Raw genomic sequence first — 22523 nt, forward strand, 5'->3', positions numbered from 1 at the left:
ATGGAAAAGCCTTCATCACATTACACAGCAGCGAGACATGTGCACTGGGCAAAGCCCCCATTATACAGCAATTCTCTCCCATCAGAAAGGATCAAGATGCCCCCAACCCCCCAGATGCCCTGCAGCCAGAGCCCCCACATACAGCATGAAAGGACTAATTAATGCCAACCTAATATTCACACATCACAGCCCCTCCTTCATTAGGATGCAAGTAGGACACAAGGGGCAAGTGGAGCAGACAGAATGGAGATATAGCCATTTACAGGGCGACTCCTGCGCCCCATCTACTGCTCACTGATCTCCCATTGTGATCTATGGGCTCCCGCATTGCCGCACGTTCCGCCCCGTACACACTGCACAGATCCGCGCCTGTTCACGCTACATTACTGCAATCATTGGCCAAGTCGTTACCATTGATTGATGCACAGCACTGCAGCATCCCTGGGGCTCACCTATCAGTGTGACTTCCTAGGAGCCCTCCGGTGAGGCGCCGCCTGCACTCCGGTGCTGTGCTATGGGAAGGTGGTGGCCTGTGGATACGGGGCTTCAGGGCTCAGGCTCGGCTCTCCCCGTGTTCTTCCTCCTCCCTCTCTCTATCGCACCGAGTGTTCCTCGTAACCGGAAACGCAGCTCGCACAACTCCCCCTCCCGCCGCTTCAAACAGGCAGGGCACACAGCCAATCACAAGCCTGCAACAGACGGACTGGCGCTACCATAGCCGGGACTACATTGCGGTTGTCCTCCGCGCGGTGAGCCGCCCATTGGGGAGGTAACGCAATATAGTTCCCAGTTGTTATGCTGGTGTGGTACTGGTGGCGTATTTCCGTTATCATCGCTAGGGAATTTCTACACCATTGCTTCTTGTGAATAAAAAGCAAAAGGGTCTGCAACATCGCCTCAAAAATCGCTTCCTATTCATTTCAATGACAAATGCACTTTTGCAGTTAAAAAAAAACTGTTAAAAAAAACGCATCAGGAAAAGAAAAACTTCTCAAAAATCTCCACAAAAAAGGGAGTTATAATGCAGTTTCCACTAGAAAAACTCATTGTCCCCAATTCATTGCGGCCGACGTAATACATGCAAGTCTCAGCGAGGGGCTATTGGGGCAGGAGTCATAAAAAGACGCACGACAATGAATTTGGCGCAGTTTCTCAGTGGCGTGGCCTCCGTGCCCCCCGCCAGCAACGCTCCTCCAGTCGTGGACTAAAATAGCATTTGTGGCATGCCACTGTTCACAACTTAGCACGGCGTCATCCTAGCGCCAATTACTTTGGTAGAGCTGCCCAAAAGTAGCAAATTTGTGTCACTTTTCAAAGTGTCACGAAATTGGTGTAAACATTGATGAATCGGGGCCATTGTTGGTGTTTGTCTCCAAAACCCTTAGGAGTATGTGAATGTGACATCTTTACCAGGCAGATTTTGTCTGAAATCCGCTAGAAAAAGTGCCAAAAAGAATGAACATATGTTCTGCAATGGCAAGACGACTCACTGTTCATATACTCTGTCTTTTTCCGCTCCTTTTAACCAGCTCATGCTTGGAAAGCCAGGAAGTGGCCAAAATAAGTGTCCATTCTTTATACAATGAAAAGTAAAGTACGCTGGCGGCAGAGATGAAGGAAAACAACCAAAAAGACACCAAACGAGACTCTAACAAAAACACCGTCAGCGTTTCCTTGAAGCGTCTTTTGCTACAAAAATTCATTGTGCACAGCGATGACTAGAAGTCGTTGTATGCCCCATTAAGGCTACTTTCACACATCAGTTTTCTGCATTCAGGCACAATCCTTTTTTTTCCTGATCCAACGGATCGGCAAAAAATGTAAAAACCGTAGCCACCGGATCCGTTTTTTAACGGATCCGTTATGCCGGATGCGTAAAAAACGGATCCGTTAGATCCATTTTGCATCCATTTTTGCATCCGTTTTGTCCGTTTTTTTTTTTTTTTGCTGGATCCGTTTTTTTAAAACATTGGAGCATGCTCAGTTTACAAAAACGGATCCGGCAGCTTCATCCGTTTTTTTGCCGCATTACGCCGGATCCGGCGTCCATAGGCTTCCATTGTAAAACACGCCGTATCGCGCCGTATCCGGCGCGATGTGGTTTTTTTGCCGGACAAAAAAACGTTACAAGATACGTTGCATCCGGCCGCCGCTTTGGGCAATTGTTACTGATCCGGCAAAAGCCGGATGCAACGCAAGGCCATCAGGCACAATCCGGTGCTAATACAAATCAATGGGGATAAAACGGATCCGGCGCCGGATCCGTTTTATCCGTTTTTTTCCGGATTGTGCCTGATGGAAAAAAACTGATGTGTGAAAGTAGCCTAAGGGTATGTTTTCTAATAGAAAATACTCCTTCTGTGGGAAGTTTTAGAGAAGGTTTCTATTTCCACAAGTTGTTTTGATAAGTTTTGGAACAGTTTTTTTTCCTGAAGTGTTTTTGCACCCTTTGGCTCTTTGCACACAACTTATTTTTCAGGCAGATTCCTCTCTTGAACCACATGGAAAATCTATAAAAAAAAGTTGAAAAGGATGAACATAAACATTTCTATATGAAAACGACTAAAGGCCCCGTTACACGCAACGACATCGCTAACGAGATGTCGCAGGGGTCACGGAATTCGTGAAGCACATCTGGCATCGTTAGCGACGTCACTGCGTGTGACACCTACGAGCGACCACTAACGATCCCAAAAACTGCAGAAATCGTTGATTGTTGACACGTCGTTCATTTCCTAAATATCGTTGCTCGTTTAGGACGCAGGTTGTTCGTCGTTCCTGAGGCAGCACACATCACTACGCATGACACCCCGGGAACGACAAACAACAGCGTTCCTGCGTCCTCCGGCAACAAGGTGGGAGTGACGCTAATGCAGCTGGTCTCCGCCCCTCCGCTTCTATTGGTGTGATGTCGCTGTGACGCCGAACGAACCACCCCCTTAAAAAAGAGTTTGTTCGGTGGCCACAGCGACGTCGTTAGGAAGGTAAGTATGTGTGATGCGTACTAACGATATTGTTCGCCACGGGCAGCGATTTGCCTGTGACGCACGAACGACGGGGGCGGGTGCGATCGCTAGTGACATCTCTAGCGATGTCGCTGCGTGTTAAGCGGCCTTTACTGTTCATATGTCTTTTAACCGATTCAGCCTTTGATGCGGGCTCACATGCTGAGACAGATTCTTTCCTGACACTTGACAGATTATTTAAACATCCATGAAGTGCCTCTTACAACCATGGGGCATCTGTTAACCAGTTAAATCTCTGGCAGTGGGATCTAACACATTCTGACATTAAGCGCGTCACTGATCTTGCCCATAAGCACCCCGTCATATGATCGCGGGGTGCCAACGGGTTCTCATGATGTCCCCCATGCCTGTCATCATGATCCTCCTGTGAACGCCAGCTATGAGCCGGCATTCATAGATTGTGATTTCTGCTATATAGAGCGGTGCTGATGCCCTGCTCTGTATAGCACAGGAGATCAGATAATCACAGCTTCAAAAAGATACTTAAAAAAAAAAAAACTTCTGAGATTTTTGAAGTAGTTTCTGTTTGAAAAACTTGGTGGATTCACCTGAGTTTAATAACCGTGTGCACGTAGCTTTTCTGTACTGGTCACGGACTGGTTTGGAGCATTTTCCTTCAGGAGATGCTTCAGAAATGGAACATGCACTTTCATTTCTCTCACAAGCCATTTTCCCAAACGAGAAGCAGAAAAAAATGGTCAAAAGACAAAACATATGAGCAGCAAAGTGGTTTCACAATAGAAATAAAGTGTTTTTAAAGCAACGTTTAGGCGTTTTTTTGAAGAGGACCACCTTAAAAACAGTGACTAAAAAGAAAACTATCTTTGTAATCTGTAGCCACCAATTACAAGACAGCTTTCATTTTACCATAGCAGGTTATGAAATGTAAGCTGCGCTGTGATTGGTTGCTATGGGCAACGAAGCGCCAAAGTACCGTATGTTTTCCTTTTAGATACGTTTGATAAATGAAGCCCTGTGTGTCTACATACTCTTAGGATATGTTCACACAATGTTTTTTTATTTCCAGGCTTTTTTTTAGTGCGTCCGCGCCTTAAAGGGAACTTGTCAGGTGTATTATGCACCCAGACCACGAGCAGTTCTGGGTGCATATTGCTAATCCCTGCCTGACCGTCCCTGTATACACTAGTATAGATAAAGAGATCTTTAGAAAAAGTATTTCTAAAGATCTTTTATCATATGCTAATGAGCTAGTGCACTAGTCCCCTAAGCGTTAGTTCCCCGGCCAGTCGCCCTCATTAACATGTTAGTACACCCCTGTGGGTGTGCTAACATGGTAATGAATACGCAACATCACAGGATGATGTCACTCACCTCTCCGCTGCCATCGCGTTCGACAGTGGAATTCGGCTCAGTGCGTATGATCCTGGAGTTTGGGTCATGCGCACTAGTTCAGTTTGGAGCCAGGACGCGTACACCTGGCTTCATAGTGCGCAATATGCATTCAGAACTGCTCGTGGTTCTAGGTGCATATTGCACTTCACAGGTTCCCTTTAAGGCTATGTGCGCACTTTGCGTTGAGGTAGTTGCAGTTCTAAACGCATCCTCTGGCAGAAATGGTATTTGCCAAAGTTGCTTTTTGACCTAAAAAACGCTATAAATACGCTTGCGTTTTTACCGCGTTTTGGCCGCGGTTTTACCACGATTTACATGCTTTTTCATTGCTTAAAGTCAGATGCGTTTTTATGACAAATACACTGCTAAATAAAGTTTTTTAATTCAATCACCATGAAAGATGTGAAAAAAATGATAACAAATATCATGATTAAAATCATAAACAAAATAGCTTATTTTATTTAAATGATCAATATTTGTTAATATTTATGTTTAAAATAACGTTAAATTAATGTTTTTATTAATTTTAATTGTCGGACTATGTGTGTGTGTAAAGGGACTTATCATCCCCTTAATATAATGTCAAACACGCATGCAAGTAAATTGTGAAAAACGCATGTTTTCTGCATCCAAAAAGCATGTAAAATGATATGGCAAAAACAATTGACATGTTGCTTCTTTAAACAATGAGTTGTTGCCCAAAAATATGCAAATTAAACGCAGCGTTTAGAACTGCATAGACTTTGCTTGAAAATAAAAACGAATGCACTTTGGCATTAAAACGCTGCAGTTCAAAACGCTGCGGAAACACAGGTAAAAATGCAAAGTGCGCACATAGCCTAAGGAGCACTTGAAAAAGCACTCAGAAAACGCTTTAAGGCTATGTGCGCACTTACCGGATTTTGCCGCGGATTTTCCGCAGATTTGCTGCATGTTTCGCTGCAGAAAATGTTCATAACATCTCTGCAGTGAATCACCAGCAAATCCTATGGAGAAAAAAAATCTTGTGCGCACTAGGCGGATTTTGACAGCTGCATGTTTTGCTGCGGGAATCCCGCAGCAAAAACAAGTGCATGTCACTTCTTTTCCGCACATCGCTGCGGGATTTCACTCCATTGACTCAATGTTAATCATGAAATCCCGCAGGGAATAACGCAGGCAGCAAATTCTGTGCGGTTCACTGCGTTTTCCTGCGTTATTCCCTGCGGTATTTCGCGGTTTACCTCCGGTAATGTGCATCGCCTGTCTGCGGTTTTGCAGGGAAGTGATGTCATTACAGGAAGAGGAAGCCGTGCAGAGAGTAAACACACACATCACACACACACATCACAGACATAGAACACAGACACATAGAACACACATAGAAAGAAAACGGAAATATAGAAAAAAAAGAACGTGGGCTCCGCTGCATATTTACCTTCCAGCCGAGGTAAGCACACAGCGGCGGCCCGGTATTCTCAGGCTGGGAGGGAGAGGGGCAGGGGTAATGTCCCCCGCCTCACTCCCCCTCCGGCAGCCGAGAATATCAGCCGCAGCTGCCCCGGCACTGTCGCATGCATTATGCGGCAATACCGGCGTGTCCTCGGCTCTTCTTGCCGCCGTGTAGCAGTGGCGGCAAGGTAATACAAGGGGTTAATGGTGATGGGGGACCACCGCCATTAACCCCAGGCTTGATCATGGCAGCGTCTATGTGATAGCTGACATGATCAACCCGTAAGTAAAGTGAATAAAACACAGACACCAAAAATCCTTTATTTTAAATAAAACAAACAAGCCTCGTTCACCATTTTATTAACCCCTCCCAAACAAAACTCCGGCGTAATCCACAGCTCCGGCGTAATCCACAGGGTCCTGCACTGCTGACATCCAGCCGCGACTGTCACAGACACAGCGCTGAATGCAGCAGACAGCAGAGGTAATTACCGGTCATTTCCCACGGCCGGTAATGTGAACTCACTGCCGACCGTGGGAAATGCAGCGATCTGTCATCTATCTATCCCTCTATCTATCCCTCTATCTATTCTTCTGTCTCTTTATCTATCTATCTATCTATCTATCTACTATCTCAGAATTAAATGACTTTTTTTTTTTTTTTCAATGTGCTTTATTGCATTGAATGCAATAAAGCACATCCCAACCCGCACGCGGCAAAACCGCGGCAATACCGCGAATAATACCGCGGTAAAACCGCGGCAAACCGCATGCGGTTTTCGGGTGCGGTTTCACGCGTTTTTTTACCGCGGGTGCGGTAATCTTTGAGAGCATGCGGAATTTTCTCAAGGAAATTTCATTTCCCAGTGCGCACAGAGCCTAAAGAATCCTCTCCATTTTTTTTTTTATGTTTTTGTTGGTCAGACGTACAGGCTTTTAAGCGTCTTTTAACAACTTTAATGTTCTAAAACGGCAAGTGATTAAATGAAGTGAGTTGATCATTCTTCAGGCCTTTTCCGCTATGAAACCGCTTCATTTTTTTAGCGTAGGAGTCAATGGGAACGCGAAAAAAAATTGCCAGAATTTTGCTTCTAGAAATAACAGAAAAATGAGTTAAGTGCTTCAGAAAATGCTTTGAGATAATAAAAAAAAAAAAAAAAAACGCTGGCATTCCTTGAAGTAGTTTCCCCTTAAAAAACTTGTCATTTTTGACCAAGTGAAAAAAATAACAAAAAACGCTGTGTTAACATACTGTTACCACATGCTATGCAGAAAACTGCTCTATTCCAGAGAAATTACTGCACAGTATCAGGCCATGACACAACTTTGCAAGCATAAAATCTAATAGGCATGAGTGGCCCATTTAAAGGGGTTGTCTACTCTAAGGGGTACTTTGCACACTACGACATCGCAGGTGCGATGTCGGTGGGGTCAAATCGAAAGTGACGCACATCCGGCGTCGCTGTCGACATCGGAGTATGTGAATCCTTTTTACTACGATTAACGAGCGCAAAAGCGTCGAAATCATATGATCGGTGTAGCGTCGGTCATTTCCATAATTTCGGAAGGACCGATGTTACGATGTTGTTCCTCATTCCTGCGGCAGCACACATCGCTGTGTCTGAAGCCGCAGGAGCGAGGTACATCGCCTTACCTGCGTCACGGCTGCAATGAGGAAGGAAGGAGGTGGGCGGGATGTTTAGGTCTGGCTCATCTCCGCCCCCCTGCTTCTATTGGCCGCCTGCCGTGTGACGTCGCTATGACGCCGCATGACCCGCCCCCTTAGGAAGGAGGCGGTTCGCCGGCCAGAGCGACGTCGCAGGGCAGGTAAGTGTATGTGAAGCTGCCGTAGCGATAATGTTCGCTACGGCAGCTATCACAAGATATCGCAGCTGCGACGGGGGCGGGGACTATCGCGCTCGGCATCGCTACCATCGGCTTGCGATGTCGTAGTGTGCAAAGTACCCCTAAGGCCTGTTTCACACGTCAGTGATTCTGGTACGTTTGTTCTTTTTTTTCTACGTACCAGAATCACTGACATACACAGACCCATTATAATCAATGGGTCTGCTCACACATCAGTGATTTTTTTCGACGCTCTCTGCAGCCTGTTCTGCCTGCTACTTCTGAGCCGGCTCATTACTGTCATGCATATTCATGAATGCACGGCACAGCCGACCCGGAAGCAGCTGCTGCGGCTGTCAGCGCCGGCCGGATGCTGCACCGCGGGAGCGTTCAGCACCATGGAGAGTGGGAGCGCGCACAGGTGAGTTAATCTCTATGTGCAATCACGGACCACGGAGAACGGAGCCCGGATTGCACTTAGACAACCCACGTGTGCCGTGAATCACGGCACACGGAGGGACATGTGCGTGTTTTACACGTCTGTGAAGAACGTCTGTGTTTTTCGCTGACGTGTGAAAAGGGCCTAAGGCTGTGTGCGCACTTTGCGTCGAGGTAGTTGCAGTTCTAAACGCATCCTCTGGCAGAAATGGTCTTTGTCAAATTTGGTTTTGACCACAAAAACGCTATAAATACGCTTGCGTTTTAAACGCGTTTTTACCGCGTTTTACATGCTTTTTCACTGCTTAAAATCAGATGCGTTTTGATTACAAATACAATGCTAAATAAAGTTTAAACATTCAAACACTATGAAAATAAGGAAAAAAATGATAACAAATAATCAATATTATAATCATACAAAAAATGGCTTATATTATTAAAATGATAACTTTGTGCAAATATTTATGCATAAAATTACCTTTATTTAATGATTTTCATACATTTAATTGTCGGACTATGTGTGTGTGTAAAGGGACATATCATGCCATTAATATTTTGTCAAAAACGCATGCATTTAATTGGTCCAAAAAGCATGTTTTCTGCATCAAAAAAGCATGCTAAACGCTAGAATTTTGAAGTAGATTGCGTTTTGCAATTTCTCATTGACTCCAATGTTAGCAAAACGCTTCCAAAATGGCAAAAACAATTGACATGCTGCTTCTTTAAACGCTGAGTTTTTTCCAAAATTTCTGCAACTGAAACGCTGCTTTTCTAACAGCATAGTGCGCACAAGAAATCCCTATTTCCCATAGACTTTGCTTGAAAATCAAAACGCATGCCTTTTGGCATTAAAACGCTGCAGTTCAAAACGCTGCGGAAACGCAGGTAAAAACGCTAAGTGCGCACACAGCCTTAAATGGTAAAACTGCAAAGTGTAAAAAAAAGCCACTTTATAATTTACTGCTTTAGTACAGGGATTTTTAAGGCTATAGTTTACTGATGGTTGCCTAGGGGACTGGCTACGACTGCAGTCTATCAGAGATGGCTGGTTTCCGAGGCAATAAGCGCAGGGCATACAAGCTATTTATTCTAGAGCTTATTAGTGGTGATCTGAAGATGGCCAGATACCTGGACCACATCACTGGTTTAAAATTTCAATAAGCAAGGCAAGAAGCTGGAAGGCAGGGTAGCGGTGTGCTCCTGAAGACAAAACCTGGAACCACCTGGAGCAAAATCACAGGGTATTTTATATGGGGCATCCCTAAACTCCGATGCTTTTGCTCTCAAATCACATTATTACATAAAATCAGTACTTTTGGTAGTGTGTCCATCCTAGCAGAATACTAGCTACAATTAATAGTACCCCCATGTGCCATGCTTAATAGGGTTGTGCAATAGCTTAATTTCCTCATTGAGCGTTAAGAGACGATGCTGAATGCCAGGTAACACATATGCTAATATATAAAACATGTTCACAATGCCTATCGGGCAGGTGTACTCCTACCTGGCATGCAGCAACATCTCACCCCCGATGTGGAAATAAGAGGTGATGCTCAATCGCTGTAAATAGAAAAAAAATTACAGACTTTCTTTATACTTTGTTTTCTTGGCATTCCTCCGTTAAGAAAAGTAATCAGTTATCACGCAACCATTCACATGTCAATTTGGCTCCTGCCATTGATCATTATCAGCATCATTAAGGTTCACAACGTCTTCAGCAATTTTTTTGGGGACAACCAAAAATTTCAGATGGAGCCAACATTTTTACAAATACCCCTCTCCTTTATTATAAAGATCATTCAATGGCACAACTTTAATACATTCCCAACATAAATGCCTTGAATCACAAAGACTCTAAAGTTAAAGGGATATCCAGGATTTAAAGTCAATCAGTCACCAGGTTTTTCTACTCCATCTGAGAATAGCATGATGTAGGGGCAGTGACTCTGATTCCAGGGATGTATATATTACTATGTAACTTGCTGTCATTTTGATTCAATCACTGTATTATTTCCTGCACATTTAGTAGTTCTGATAGTGATGCGTCATTCAGGAACGATCCGAGACTAAATTCTCTTAATGGCTGTCACTGAGTATAAAATTACACGGCTCGATAGACAAAAAACACACACATCCGAACCAAACTCATCAAATTATTAACTACCTGCAAGTGGGCGGAGTTTAAGCTGCAGGTGGGCGAGGTTTTGGCCAAATTAACATCAACTTAAATAGAGTCATGGCTGAAAGTTTTGGCACCCTTGAAATTGTTCCAGTAAATTAAGTATTTCTCCCAGAAATGTATTGCAATTACATGGTTTGTTATACGCATTTGTTTGCTCTCTGTGTATTGGAACAACAAAATAATTTGAGAAAAAAGGCAAATTGGGCATAATTTTACATAAGATACTCCAAAACAGGTGGAACATAAGACTAACTCCCAATAACAGTAATTTTGACCAGGGGTGCCCTAACTTTTGCATGGCACTGTATGACCTGTCGAGAGGTAACCACTAGCATATGTTAAAATCATTTTTTACATATCCATAGCCCTTCAGAAGAATATTTCAACAGATGACCTGTACTGCTGCCAATGCCAACTTGCTCCATTCTGTCACCTGTCCTGCTCATGGGAGTACAGGCTCACACTGCCCGGCACAGCTGCATGCTCTCCTAACAGGGGCGGCTTAGCTGCTGAGCCACTCATGTTAAGAGAGCTGGCGGCTGTGCTGGGCAGTGCGATCAGGTACTCGCGCGACGGGACTCGAGATGAAGAAGCCCTCCTTTCCCTCTCCTCGACACTGGTGCCCCGTACCTTATACATCTGGCGGATGATAAGTAAACACTCCTTTCCTCTCCATATTGGTGCCCCATACCTTATACATCTGGCGGATGATAAGTAAACACTCGTTTCCTCTCCATATTGGTGCCCTGTACCGCATACATCTTTTGGATCCTCCCCTCGATACTGGGCTGTGAGGTGCCATGAAACACCGTCCACAGCCCAGTCAGTTATGGTGAGTGGCCACTGTAGCTGGTGACAGGGCCGGACTGGGACTAAAATTCAGCCCTGGCATTTGGGGGTGCACAGGCCCACTTGTCACTTGGTGAATGTGTAATATCTTTGTGCACTTGTAGATTGTGTAACACGACCATATAACATGCAGTCATAGCTGCGTCCAGTATTACATCTCAGGCCTGTTTATTGCTCTTAAGTTTCCGGACCTGGCAAATCCGGTATTTTACCTACAGAGCTGGGTCCCTTAGTTAAAGAAGAGGATGCTGAGCTCTACATATAATGCTAAGGCCTCATCATATAACTGATGGGCAGTGCAGAATCAGATCCCCCTTAGCTAATATTGATGACCTATTCTACAGATAGATGATCAGGGAAGCTGTAGTTGTCACTGACGCTAATTTTGGGTGCATGCCACTTAGGGAATATGCAATGACATTTTTGGGGGCAGATCCCACCATGGATACCACTATGAAAAATACTCACAATGAGTGACCATCTGGAACTATTACTGTGCGCAGGTTCAGGCTTTTGAGCATCTTTTAACCACTTCAGGTTTCTAAAACCACCAAGTGGTTAAAGGAAGTGACCAGTTCATTCTTCAATGTAGATCAATGGAAAGGTTCAGAAGATGCCCGTATGTCTTTTATTGCATTTTACCATCACTTTTTCTTAAAAGCACAGTAAAAAAAAGTGACAAAAACAATAGGAAAACACTAAAAAAGCCAAAGATGGTCAAGACCATAGAAAAAATACCCAGGTAACGACTATAGAACTACACAGAAGATGGGTCAGGAAAAAAAACGCCACGGTTTTCAACATCTACTTAAAAAACTTGCAGGTGTTACTTGAGTTTAAAACACCTTGTGTGCACATAACCTTAGGTTTTCCAGTTTTTGAAAACCCATTTCCTGCATTGTTTATTTGTTTTATTCACTCTCCCCAGATATGCTATTGTCTGCAGCGCTGGTGACACATCACAGTGACAGCGCTGCAACCAATCATGGAGCTCAGCAAGTAACTGATTGGTTACAGCAAGTAACTGATTGGCTACAGCGCTGCTGATGTGATGTCAGAGATGCAGACACTTATAGACTCCAAGCGCAACAGCAGTTTGTATTTTTTATAACAAAAAGGACGCATCCGACATCAAGAGGATGTGAGCAGTCAGCGTCATGTAAGGGGTACTCACATGGATACATCACTAGAACCAAATATTTGAGGAGAATTTGGAGACATTCTCCTAAAACAATGTGTAAACATGTTAATTTACACTGTTTTTGGAGCAGAAACTGAGCAGAATCTTGCCAAATTCTCCTCATAATGTCAAAACAAAGTTTTGATTATTTTTAAGCTTTTTTTGACATAGCCATGAAACTTATTTTGGATTTTCATGTTCAGAACCACCATCAGTACATGTTTGCCGCACCAGAACCATCATCAGCACATGAATGCCACACCAGAACCATCATCAGCACATGAATACAGCACCAGAACCACCACCAGAACATGAATGCAGTGCCAGAATCACTATTAGCACATGAATGCAGCACTAGAGCCACCATCAGCACACGAATGCAGCACTAGAGCCACCACTAGAACATCAATGAGTTCTTCCCGTCCCTTTTGTCTCCATGTAGTACAGACACCATGATGGAATTTCATGCCCACAGCTAGTCTCTGAAGACCGCCCTCTTTGTTCTTCAGCAGCACTTCCTGACACAGTGCCTTTAAAAATAAAAGTATCAGTATACTGCCCCAAAAATATAAATATCTCCCATGCTGTGCTACTAAATAAAGACTTGCTGTGCTTCCTTCACAAAATATCTCCCCCCACACACACTGCCCCTCTCTGAAATATTATACCCCTCTACACACACACACACACTGCCCCTCTCCAAAATATTATACCCCCCACACACATACATACTGCCCCTCTCCAAAATATTATACCCCCCACAAACACACACAATACCCTTCTCCAAAATATTATACCCTCACACACACACTGCTTCCCTCCAAAATATTATACCGCCCATAGACACACACACTGCCCCTCTCCAAATATTATAACCCCCTACACACACACTGCCCCTCTCCAAAATATTATACACACACTGCCCCTCTCCAAATATTTTACCCCCTACACACACACACACACACACACACACACACACTGCCCCTCTCCAAAATATTATACCCCCCTACACACACACTGCTCCTCCTTTAAATATTATACCCCCCACACACACACACACACACACACTGCCCCTCTCCAAAATATTATACCCCCCCCCCACACACACACTGGCTCTCTCCAAAATATTATACCCCCCATATATACACACACTGCCCTTTTCCAAAATATTATACCCCCCATATATACACACACACTGCTGTTATGTAAAATACCCCACACACACACACTGACCCTCTGGATAAAGTACTCCTTTTCCCCCCGCCTCTCGCAAAGCTGTGTCCCTTTCACAAATGTTCCCCCGTTATGTGCTCTAATCCCCTCCTCACTCATCCATAGTGAGTACACATTCCATCTACGGCTCCTCCACGGAGCTCTTACAACTGTCCAACGTGTGTCAGCAGTGCAGCAGTGTGATGATGTCAGCAAGGTGCTGATCTCATCACGTTGTTGCGCCAGAGCCCCAGACCCGGCGCTGTCACTGATCAAATGTATTTGCGTCTGAGAGACGCAAACACATTTGAACAGGAAGGAGGGAGCTGTGGTCACTAGCGCTTTCATCAGCAGTACAGTAGGCACAGGATCTCACTAAACAGTAGGGTCGGGGCATCACAGCACAGTGCACTGCCTCCTGCTGCTTTCAGTGATGCTACTGCGCGCAAGGCAAATTAATGTTGCCCGGCTTGCAGACTGCTGAGGAGAGTAGCGGTGACTATAGAGTGAGTAGCCCACTACAGGGACCAGCCCACTACAGGGACCAGCCCTTCTGGCATTTGCCAGAATTGCCCTATGGCCAGTCCGGCCCTGGCTGGTGATGTAGCGTCAACTCTGAGAGCCCAGAAGTTGACATGACATCACAGATGCAGCAGCCTGGGTTATGTCATCCACACTGATCGAGCAGGTGTAGCGCTGCTTAGTGTCAGAAATGAAAACAAGGTAATTTAGAAGAGACTTGTAATAGGGATTTAAGTTGATAAGTAAAAATTTCAAAAGAAGTGAACCACCCCTTTAATTCATTCTGCAGCTAGTAATAGAATGTGTAATGCAAAGGCTATAGGAGGCAAACTGTACAATATTTTAATTAAACCCAATTACAAATATTACTTTTAGTCCCAATTGCATAACTAAGAAAAAAAAATTGTCAGGGGGTGTGTACAGCACTATATACTAAACGGTGACCACTGTTATGGGAATCCTAAAAGTGTTCACAACTCTTACCTTTCATTGAGTTGTGTTTTCCTGTGTTTTTTTTCCAATGTTTTTTTAATGAGTTTTATGCAATTTAACAGCTCCTTTTTTTTACAGCATCAGCAAAGGCAATCTAAATGTATTAATCTCATTTACATGATTGCCTTTTTTTCTGACATAAATGGAAAACTGCTGCGTTTTTTAAATAAGCAACATGTCAATTCTTTCAGCATTTTGCACCATTTAAAGAAATGAGAAAATTAAAAAAACGCAACAGCCGCATTTGTGTTGTGTTTCTGCTATGTTTGTGGTGAATGAAACTAACTTTGAGAAACATGTACTGTAGACAACTGACACACCAAAAACGCGTTTAAAAATTGCAAAAATATTTTAGGAAGCAGCTTTTTTACTGCCAAGAGACCTGGTTTTGGCTGCAGAAAAAAATGCAATGTATGAACATAGCCTTAGGGCGGCTTTACACACTACGACATCGCAGGTGCTATGTCGGTGGGGTCAAATCGAAAGTGACGCACATCTGGCGTCACTTGCGATGTCGTAGTGTGTAAATCCTAGATGATACGATGAACGAGCGCAAAAGCGTCGTTATCGTATCATCGGTGCAGGCTCCGACATTTCCATAATGCCGGTGCCGCGACAGGTACGATGTAGTTCCTCGTTCCTGCGGCAGCACACATCGCTGTGTGTGAAGCCGCAGGAGCGAGGAACATCTTACCTGCCGCCAGCGGCTATACGGAAGGAAGGAGGTGGGCGGGATGTTTACATCCTGCTCATCTCCGCTCCTCCGCCGCCATTGGCCGCCTGCCGTGTGATGTCGCTGTGACGCCGCACGACCCGCCCCCTTAGGAAGGAGGCGGGTCGCCGGCCAGAGCGACGGTCGCAGGGCAGGTGAGTGCATGTGAAGCTGGCGTAGCGATAATTATCGCTACGCCAGTTATCACAAGATATCGTACCTGCGACAGGGGCGGGGACTATCGCGTGCGACATCGCAGCATCGGCTTGCGATGTCGCAACGTGCAAAGCCCGCCTTATGGTTAGAAACCAATTTTCTCCTTATCTCTTCTGTGCCCCTATACTAATCTGTAAATAAGTGTGGTGTTAAGTCGATACTTGGAAGATAATGAGACTATTTATGGCACAACTGGACAGTGACATCTTCTTTTTAAACAGATGCAAGAAAGAACATTTAATACCCAAAGGACTAAGCTTAAGGAATCCTATTCGGAATACCTACAACACTCATTATTCACAACACCTTTGCTACAGAACCTCAGAGAGACTCCGGAATCACCTTATTCATGTTTTCTACAGCACCAAGAAAAAGGTCCAAATGGAAATACAAACTTTAAGGAGTATAGTAACTGGAAACACACAGCAGAGGATGCAGAATTTCTATACAACACTGCAGTCAAACCTAATAGCCAACAAGAAAAAGAAACTCCACAGACTTCGGCTGAAAGCAGGGTTCTTCTCAAGCACCAGCCAAGTTCCTTCTAAACACAGCAGCATGCAGCAAAACTGCCAGAGGGACACAGGTACAGTCAGCTGTGTTATTAATTTGTCATCCCCCAAACCCACTAATCTAGAACTCAGTGTGCTTTCCAGAGGTCTCAGATTTTGTCCTACAAAACCTCTAGACAAAACAGAGCTTTGTAGTGACATGGAACAATACTTCAGGAGACTGAGACTGAAGGAGTTTTTTGATGCTAAAGAAGACTTGACGCTTCTAAACAGCCAAACACAAATCAAAACAGAGAACAAGAAAACGTCTGACTGGACACCTCCTCCTGGCCGCAACCCCATTTTGGACCAGTATATTGACTCATTTAGATATTCAGTACAGTCCACGATATTGGTCAAAAAAGCAAAAGAAACATCTAATATCAGTGTGCAGGAGAGAAGGGCAATTCATAGCCTGAAGAAAAACAAGGAGATCACTATTAAGCCAGCAGATAAAGGGGGCGCCATAATTCTCCTGTATACAACGGACTACATTAAAGAAGCAAACAGACAACTGATAGAAATACAGTACTACACCAGACTGGATGATGACCCAACCCCAAAATATATGAAGGAGTTGAAAAAAGTCATCAGATGTCTGGGTACAGATTCCACAAACCTTCTGGACCTAATACCTGAGAATCCAAGGATGGGAGTTTTCTATATGCTACCCAAGATTCATAAACCAGGTAACCCAGGGAGGCCGATCATCTCAGGGGTGGGAACCCTCACTGAAAAAATCTCTGGGTGAGTAGAAAATGTCCTTAAGCCACTGGTAAGGAAGACCGCTAGCTATATACAGGACACCACTGACCTTTTAAAAAAGCTATCTACCATAGGTCCTCTACCCGAGAGTACCATCTTAGCCACCATGGATGTGGAATTCGTATACTCTAACATCCCAAATGAAGATGGACTAACTGCCTGCCAAATGTTTCTTGAAGCTAATAGGATCCCTTCTGAGTATGTATTAAGACTCACCAGATTCATCCTCACACACAACTTTTTCTCTTTTGGCGAGGAGCTATATCTACAACGCACAGGAACTGCTATAAGAAGCAAAATGGCACTGCAGTATGCCAACCTTTTCATGGCTAAACTGGAAAATGACTTTTTAGCATCCTGCAACCTCAAACCCTTGGCCTATTTCCGTTTCATCGATGACATCTTAATAATCTGGACCGAATCTGAGCAAGAGCTTCTAAAATTCCATGAAAAATTCAATGCATTTCATCCAACCATAAACTTGACATTGGACCACTCAAAAACAGAAATCAACTTCTTTGATACCACCATAAAAATTCAAAATGGTTCAATCCAGTCATCAGTGTATCGGAAGCCTATTGATCGTCCCACATACCTCAGATGGGACAGTTTCCATCCCAAACACATTAAAAAGAAGTCCATTGTCTACAGCCAGGCCCTCAGATATAATCAAATCTGTTCCAGGCCAGCAGACTGGGATGAACACTTAACCCATCTTAAAAAGACATTTTTAAACCAAGGCTACCACCCCACCTCCATTGATGATCAGATCATTAGAGCCACAAGGACCCCTAGAAGTGAACTGCTTCAATACAAACAAAAAGAGGAAAATAGTCGAGTACCTCTGGTGGTGACCTACAACCCACAGCTTGAGGTACTGAGAAGTACAGCCAAGAAACTTCACCACATTCTACACAAGGAGGACCGGTTAAAAACAATATTCAAAGATCCTCCATTGCTGTGCTACAGGCAACCTCCTAATTTAAGGAGCATCATGATCCGAAGTTCTATGCCCTCAGATACACCAAGCGGAACTTATCCTTGCAATGGAAAGAGCTGCAAAACCTGCGCTCATGTAGAGACCAAAGACCGGATACAGATCCCTAACACACAGAAGGACTATAAGATTCCTGGGACATTCACATGCTCCTCTTCCAACGTGATGTACTTAATCCTGTGCACTATAGGTCCTATTGGGGGCCTCTATGTTGGAGAAACAGGACAGAGACTGAGAGCAAGGATGAGATCTCATCGCCACACAATTACAGACAAAAAAATCCATTTACCTGTGGCCAAACATTTCTGTGCTCCAGGACACAACATAAACCACATGAAAGTTGTCATATTAAAAAGCAACTTCAGATCACAGAGCCATCGCAGGGTCTGGGAATACAAATTCATCACAATGTTTAACTCTGTGGACACAGGACTCAACCTCTCAGGAGGATTTATGACTCATTATAAAATCTGAGAGGTCAGCTCCAGAGACCTAGGGCACCATGCCTCTGATCCTACATGGATATTGGGACAATAAAACTCACACCACTAATCAAAGCTAATTAAGGATTCACTTTCCAAGCTCAGTGTTTGTTTATTTAAATGTCCTTGTACTATGCATCGCTCTGCCCTGTTTTGTGTATATATTTGTGTTTCTTCAAATATTTTGTCATACCATGCCTGAGGAAGAGACCTGAGATGTCTCGAAAGCTTGCTTTATAACATTATATTTTATTTTGATTTTAGTTAGCCATTAAAAAGTATCACAACTACAAAAGTTTAATTTTGTTTCTCTCACTGAGAGCAACCAATCATTTTTCAACTGGCTAACAGGGTACCAAAACCTTTTTCTTTTAACTATTTATGTTCTAGAACACCAGCAAGAGGATATTTGGGATAGGAAGAGCCTTCCTTTCCCTCAATGAAGGTCTATAGTAAACAACTAGTGTTTGCAGTGAGACTACAAGAAATGTCGTACATGAATGTTTGCGATTTTGTGTGATGGCCACTGAAAATAATAGGTATAAACTGGATCCCCCGGATGTGACGCCTGCCTGGAGCCACGGACTCAGGATCAGTGAAACAGGTGAATAAAGGCAATCATCCACAAAGCAGGAAGCCAGACCCCGCAACCCTTTAACCCCTATACAGGGATTTGGAATTACGACAGGGCCCAGGTGCGAAGGGCGGAAGACTGCAGTCCTGAGAAGAGAACTAACCAGGCAGGGTCAAATCCAGAAGGTAGAACAGGGACAAAATCGTCAGTCGGGAGAGTGGTCAGATATCAGGCTAAGGGTCAAAACTGGAACTAGCAGCGAAGTACAGAAACGGCAGTCAGAAGAGTGGTCGGGCAAACAAGCTAAGGGTCAAAACCGGAGCTAGCAGCGAAGTACAGGAACAACAGGCAGAAGAGTGGTCAGGTAGTCAAGCTAAGGTCAATACACAGGAATACAAACAACAGCATGGAACCAGAGTCTAGCAAGGAATTACAGAACTATATCTGGCACCTGCTAGCAGAAGGGAGAAAGCATAAGAGGGGTGTTGTGCCTTCCCATTGGCCCTAGCTGGAAGGTAGCTACTCCAGAGCAAGCACACACTACCACAGACAGTCAACCAGTGGTACTGCAGGTCCTAGTGAAACCCAGCCTAATAAATGAGCGCAGCCTGTGCCCAGCAGAGCCACTGACTGCTCCCTCGTCCCCATCACTTCCCACAGTGGTGACGCAGTGGCGTCTTGTGATTGAAGCAGAAGTCGACTCCGGTGAAGACGTGACACCGGAATGCCCTTCACTTCAGCTACTACTGCCATACCTTGTTGTGTAGTTGTAGAAAATGTAACTATAAATGCTTTATGAAAAATTCAAACTTGGTGCTACAGACGTACAGATATATGCACTTTTCTTTAAGGGGAATCTGTCTCCAAGATTTTACTCCACACACTATTTACTGGCTCATGTAACGCTTTCAAAGACAAGTCCAGCAATACCTTTACAGGACCAGTCTGTTTCTCTGTTACTGAAAAATCAGTGTTTAATTGATATGCAAATGAGGGTGTAGATCTGAAACCTCTGTCACTCCAGCTCTTTTCCCGCCCAGTCACTCCAGCTCTATTCCCGCCTAGCATCGCCTCATTCTGCTTGACTGACAGCCCTTATGCTGTTTGACTTCAGGCAAAGGAGCTGTAAGTAAAGCAGGAGGAGGCAACACAACACTAGAACTGAGCTGGAGTGACAGACAATTACGATCTGCAGTCTCATTTAACCCTAGAACGCGCAAGCAATTCAATCTACCATAGAAAACAAATGACCTAGCAGGCCTGTGAGGCCCCAGGTATGCGTTCTAGGGTTAAATATAAACTCAAATGCTGATTCTCAATAACAGAAGAACAGACTGTCCAGGTAAAAGAATTGCTGGACTTGTCTATGAAAGAGTTACATGCACATATAAATACTTTGGGGTATGCTGTCAGATTCAGACTCAAATTTCTACCACTGTTAAGAGATGTTGCTCTGTGCCACTTAGTCTAATTTACATTTTTCTCCTCTCTTGTTGAAAAAAAAATGGGAACACACCTTGTTCAGATACTAAAGCCAAATAATACTTGGAGAAGGAAAAAAACTAATTATTATTATTATTTTTCTATAATATTTTCTGCTAAAATGTATTTGTGCATTTTAAGCAATTTTATAACTTGACAAAATAATAAGTATCTGATATTATAGAACAAACTGATAAGGTTTAGACTTTATGTGCTTATTGAGCTTGAAAGGTATCCAGCAAGTGGCAGCAGGCTCACAGAGATTATCAATGGTCAAAGCTTGAACAAGTGCATCCCACCAAGTAGTCTCAACTCAAACAATCAGGGAGGAGAGTCATTTAGTTTGAATAGAGAGGGCACTTTCTTCTTGCCCCCCAAATAAAAGTGTGGAAGAGGAGTAGTTGGCCTTCATAGAGTGCAAAAGCACCAATTGGCTGATTGTTCCTAGGACATGCAGGGCACCTATTACATTCCAAGAAGAGCACAGTGGGGAGTATAGAGTCAACCCTTACAAATGCTATAATGTTGCTCATCTCAATAGTTAATGATTTGTACCTAGAATGTTTGTATTTTACACTACAGCGTAATATATATATTTTTTTATATATATATATATATTTCTTTTATATAATATAGATTTATCTATCTAAATATATATACATATATATATATATCTATATATATATATATACATACATACATAGATATGTATAGAGTATAAAGGAGTCAACCCTTACAAATGCTATAATGTTGCTCATCTCAAAAGTTAATGACTTGTACCTAGAATGTTTGTATTTTACACTACAGCGTAATATATATATATATATGTATATATATTTATATAATAGATAGATTTATCTATCTAAATATATATATATATATATATATATATATACATATCTGTGTGTGTGTTTGTGTGTATATATATCTATATATACATACATAATTCTCATTATTACTATTATTAGCCTCCTATTTTTACAGCAAACTGCATATTATTTGGATGTTTGTATTGTACAATATTAACCCTTTAAAACGGATACATTATTATTTTAGTAAGTTTCTCAATAAAGTTCAGATGCATCATCCATTAGAGGTTGCCTTCTATCATTATATTTGGGATTTGGAGCCTGCCGTTGGTGTGTATGGAACTGCAATAAGCCTCTTCTGTGAGATTTCCTAACAATTGCAGCATTGTTTGGGGCATCCTATTATATATATATATATATATATATATATATATATATATATATATTATATATATATATATTTGGCACCGTCACAGATTTCCACAAATGGCAGGTTTTAGCTCCACTCTTAGGAGCATTAAACATAGCATTAGTTGAAGTGCCTGCATGTAAATCTGTCTATGTCTGGAGATAGAGCAGACAGTGCAGGGATCATTGGCATTTCTGGGCTTGCCCTGTTTCACTACACTGCAGACAACTTGCAAAGATGAAGACTCCTTTCCATTTATGGGGCAGAAGCAGATTCATCTTAAAGAAATAGCAGCCCTTAGAAGAGAAGACACTTACCCCTCTTGGAGTGGCAAACTATTGCTTTGCGTTTGGAAGAGCTTGGAACTTCAAAGGCTCTGCGGGCATCTGCCACTGAGAGGACCTTGTCTTCTTCTATGTCACCTTGCTTGAGCTTCCTCTCCTTATCCTGGGAGCAGTTTTTCTTTGAGAAGACCCCTTTAACCACCTCAGTACAGAGACTGGGAGGAGTGTCTTGCGGGGGCTTTGCATTTTGCGATGCTCCTATGTTCCATGAAGTGATCTCCTCGGCAGCTCCCTCAGGTCCAGACTCTTCATCTGTGTACAGCGTGCCTTCTTCTCCAGTATCGCTGAGGTCCTCCTTGCACAGTGCATCGAGCTGGTATATGCGCTTGGGTGGCCCCCGACTCCTGGGATGACTCTCCTTGTTATTGCTATTTTTGGTGATATCCTGAGCCTGGACGTGAACACTTGTGCACATTAGGGCATGGACGCTACTTACCATCTGCCCCACACCTTCCAGTAAATGGTCAGTGCTGTGTGATCTCCCCATTCCCTGCAGTGACAGCCTGGTGACTTGTCTGTGGCCATCACTGCTCTCTGAGGCAGAACGGGTCAGTGCCCTGATACTGCCCTGAAGATATGAGACTAGGTTCTCACTTTGTGCCCTCCTGTACAGTTTTACCTTCTTCATCCTGTCATCTGCTTCCCTAGATTT

At 43.5% G+C, this 22523-nt stretch overlaps 1 protein-coding gene across 2 annotated transcripts in view; it reads right to left on the reverse strand.

Moving 5' to 3' along the window:
• Positions 1-22136, reverse strand: part of CORO1C (coronin 1C) — a 123515-nt gene extending 101379 nt beyond the window's left edge. The window contains exon 1 of one of the 2 annotated variants that reach the window (XM_075320018.1): positions 21845-22136. The gene's annotated coding sequence lies outside the window, so the exon portion shown is untranslated. Of the gene's footprint in view, positions 1-452; positions 637-21844 lie in introns of those variants that run through there. The other variant, XM_075320021.1, reaches the window with a different exon arrangement.
• Between the last annotated feature and the right edge of the window lie 387 nt (positions 22137-22523).

This window comes from Anomaloglossus baeobatrachus, chromosome 1 (assembly GCF_048569485.1).
Source record: "Anomaloglossus baeobatrachus isolate aAnoBae1 chromosome 1, aAnoBae1.hap1, whole genome shotgun sequence".
Lineage (NCBI taxonomy): Eukaryota > Metazoa > Chordata > Amphibia > Anura > Aromobatidae > Anomaloglossus > Anomaloglossus baeobatrachus.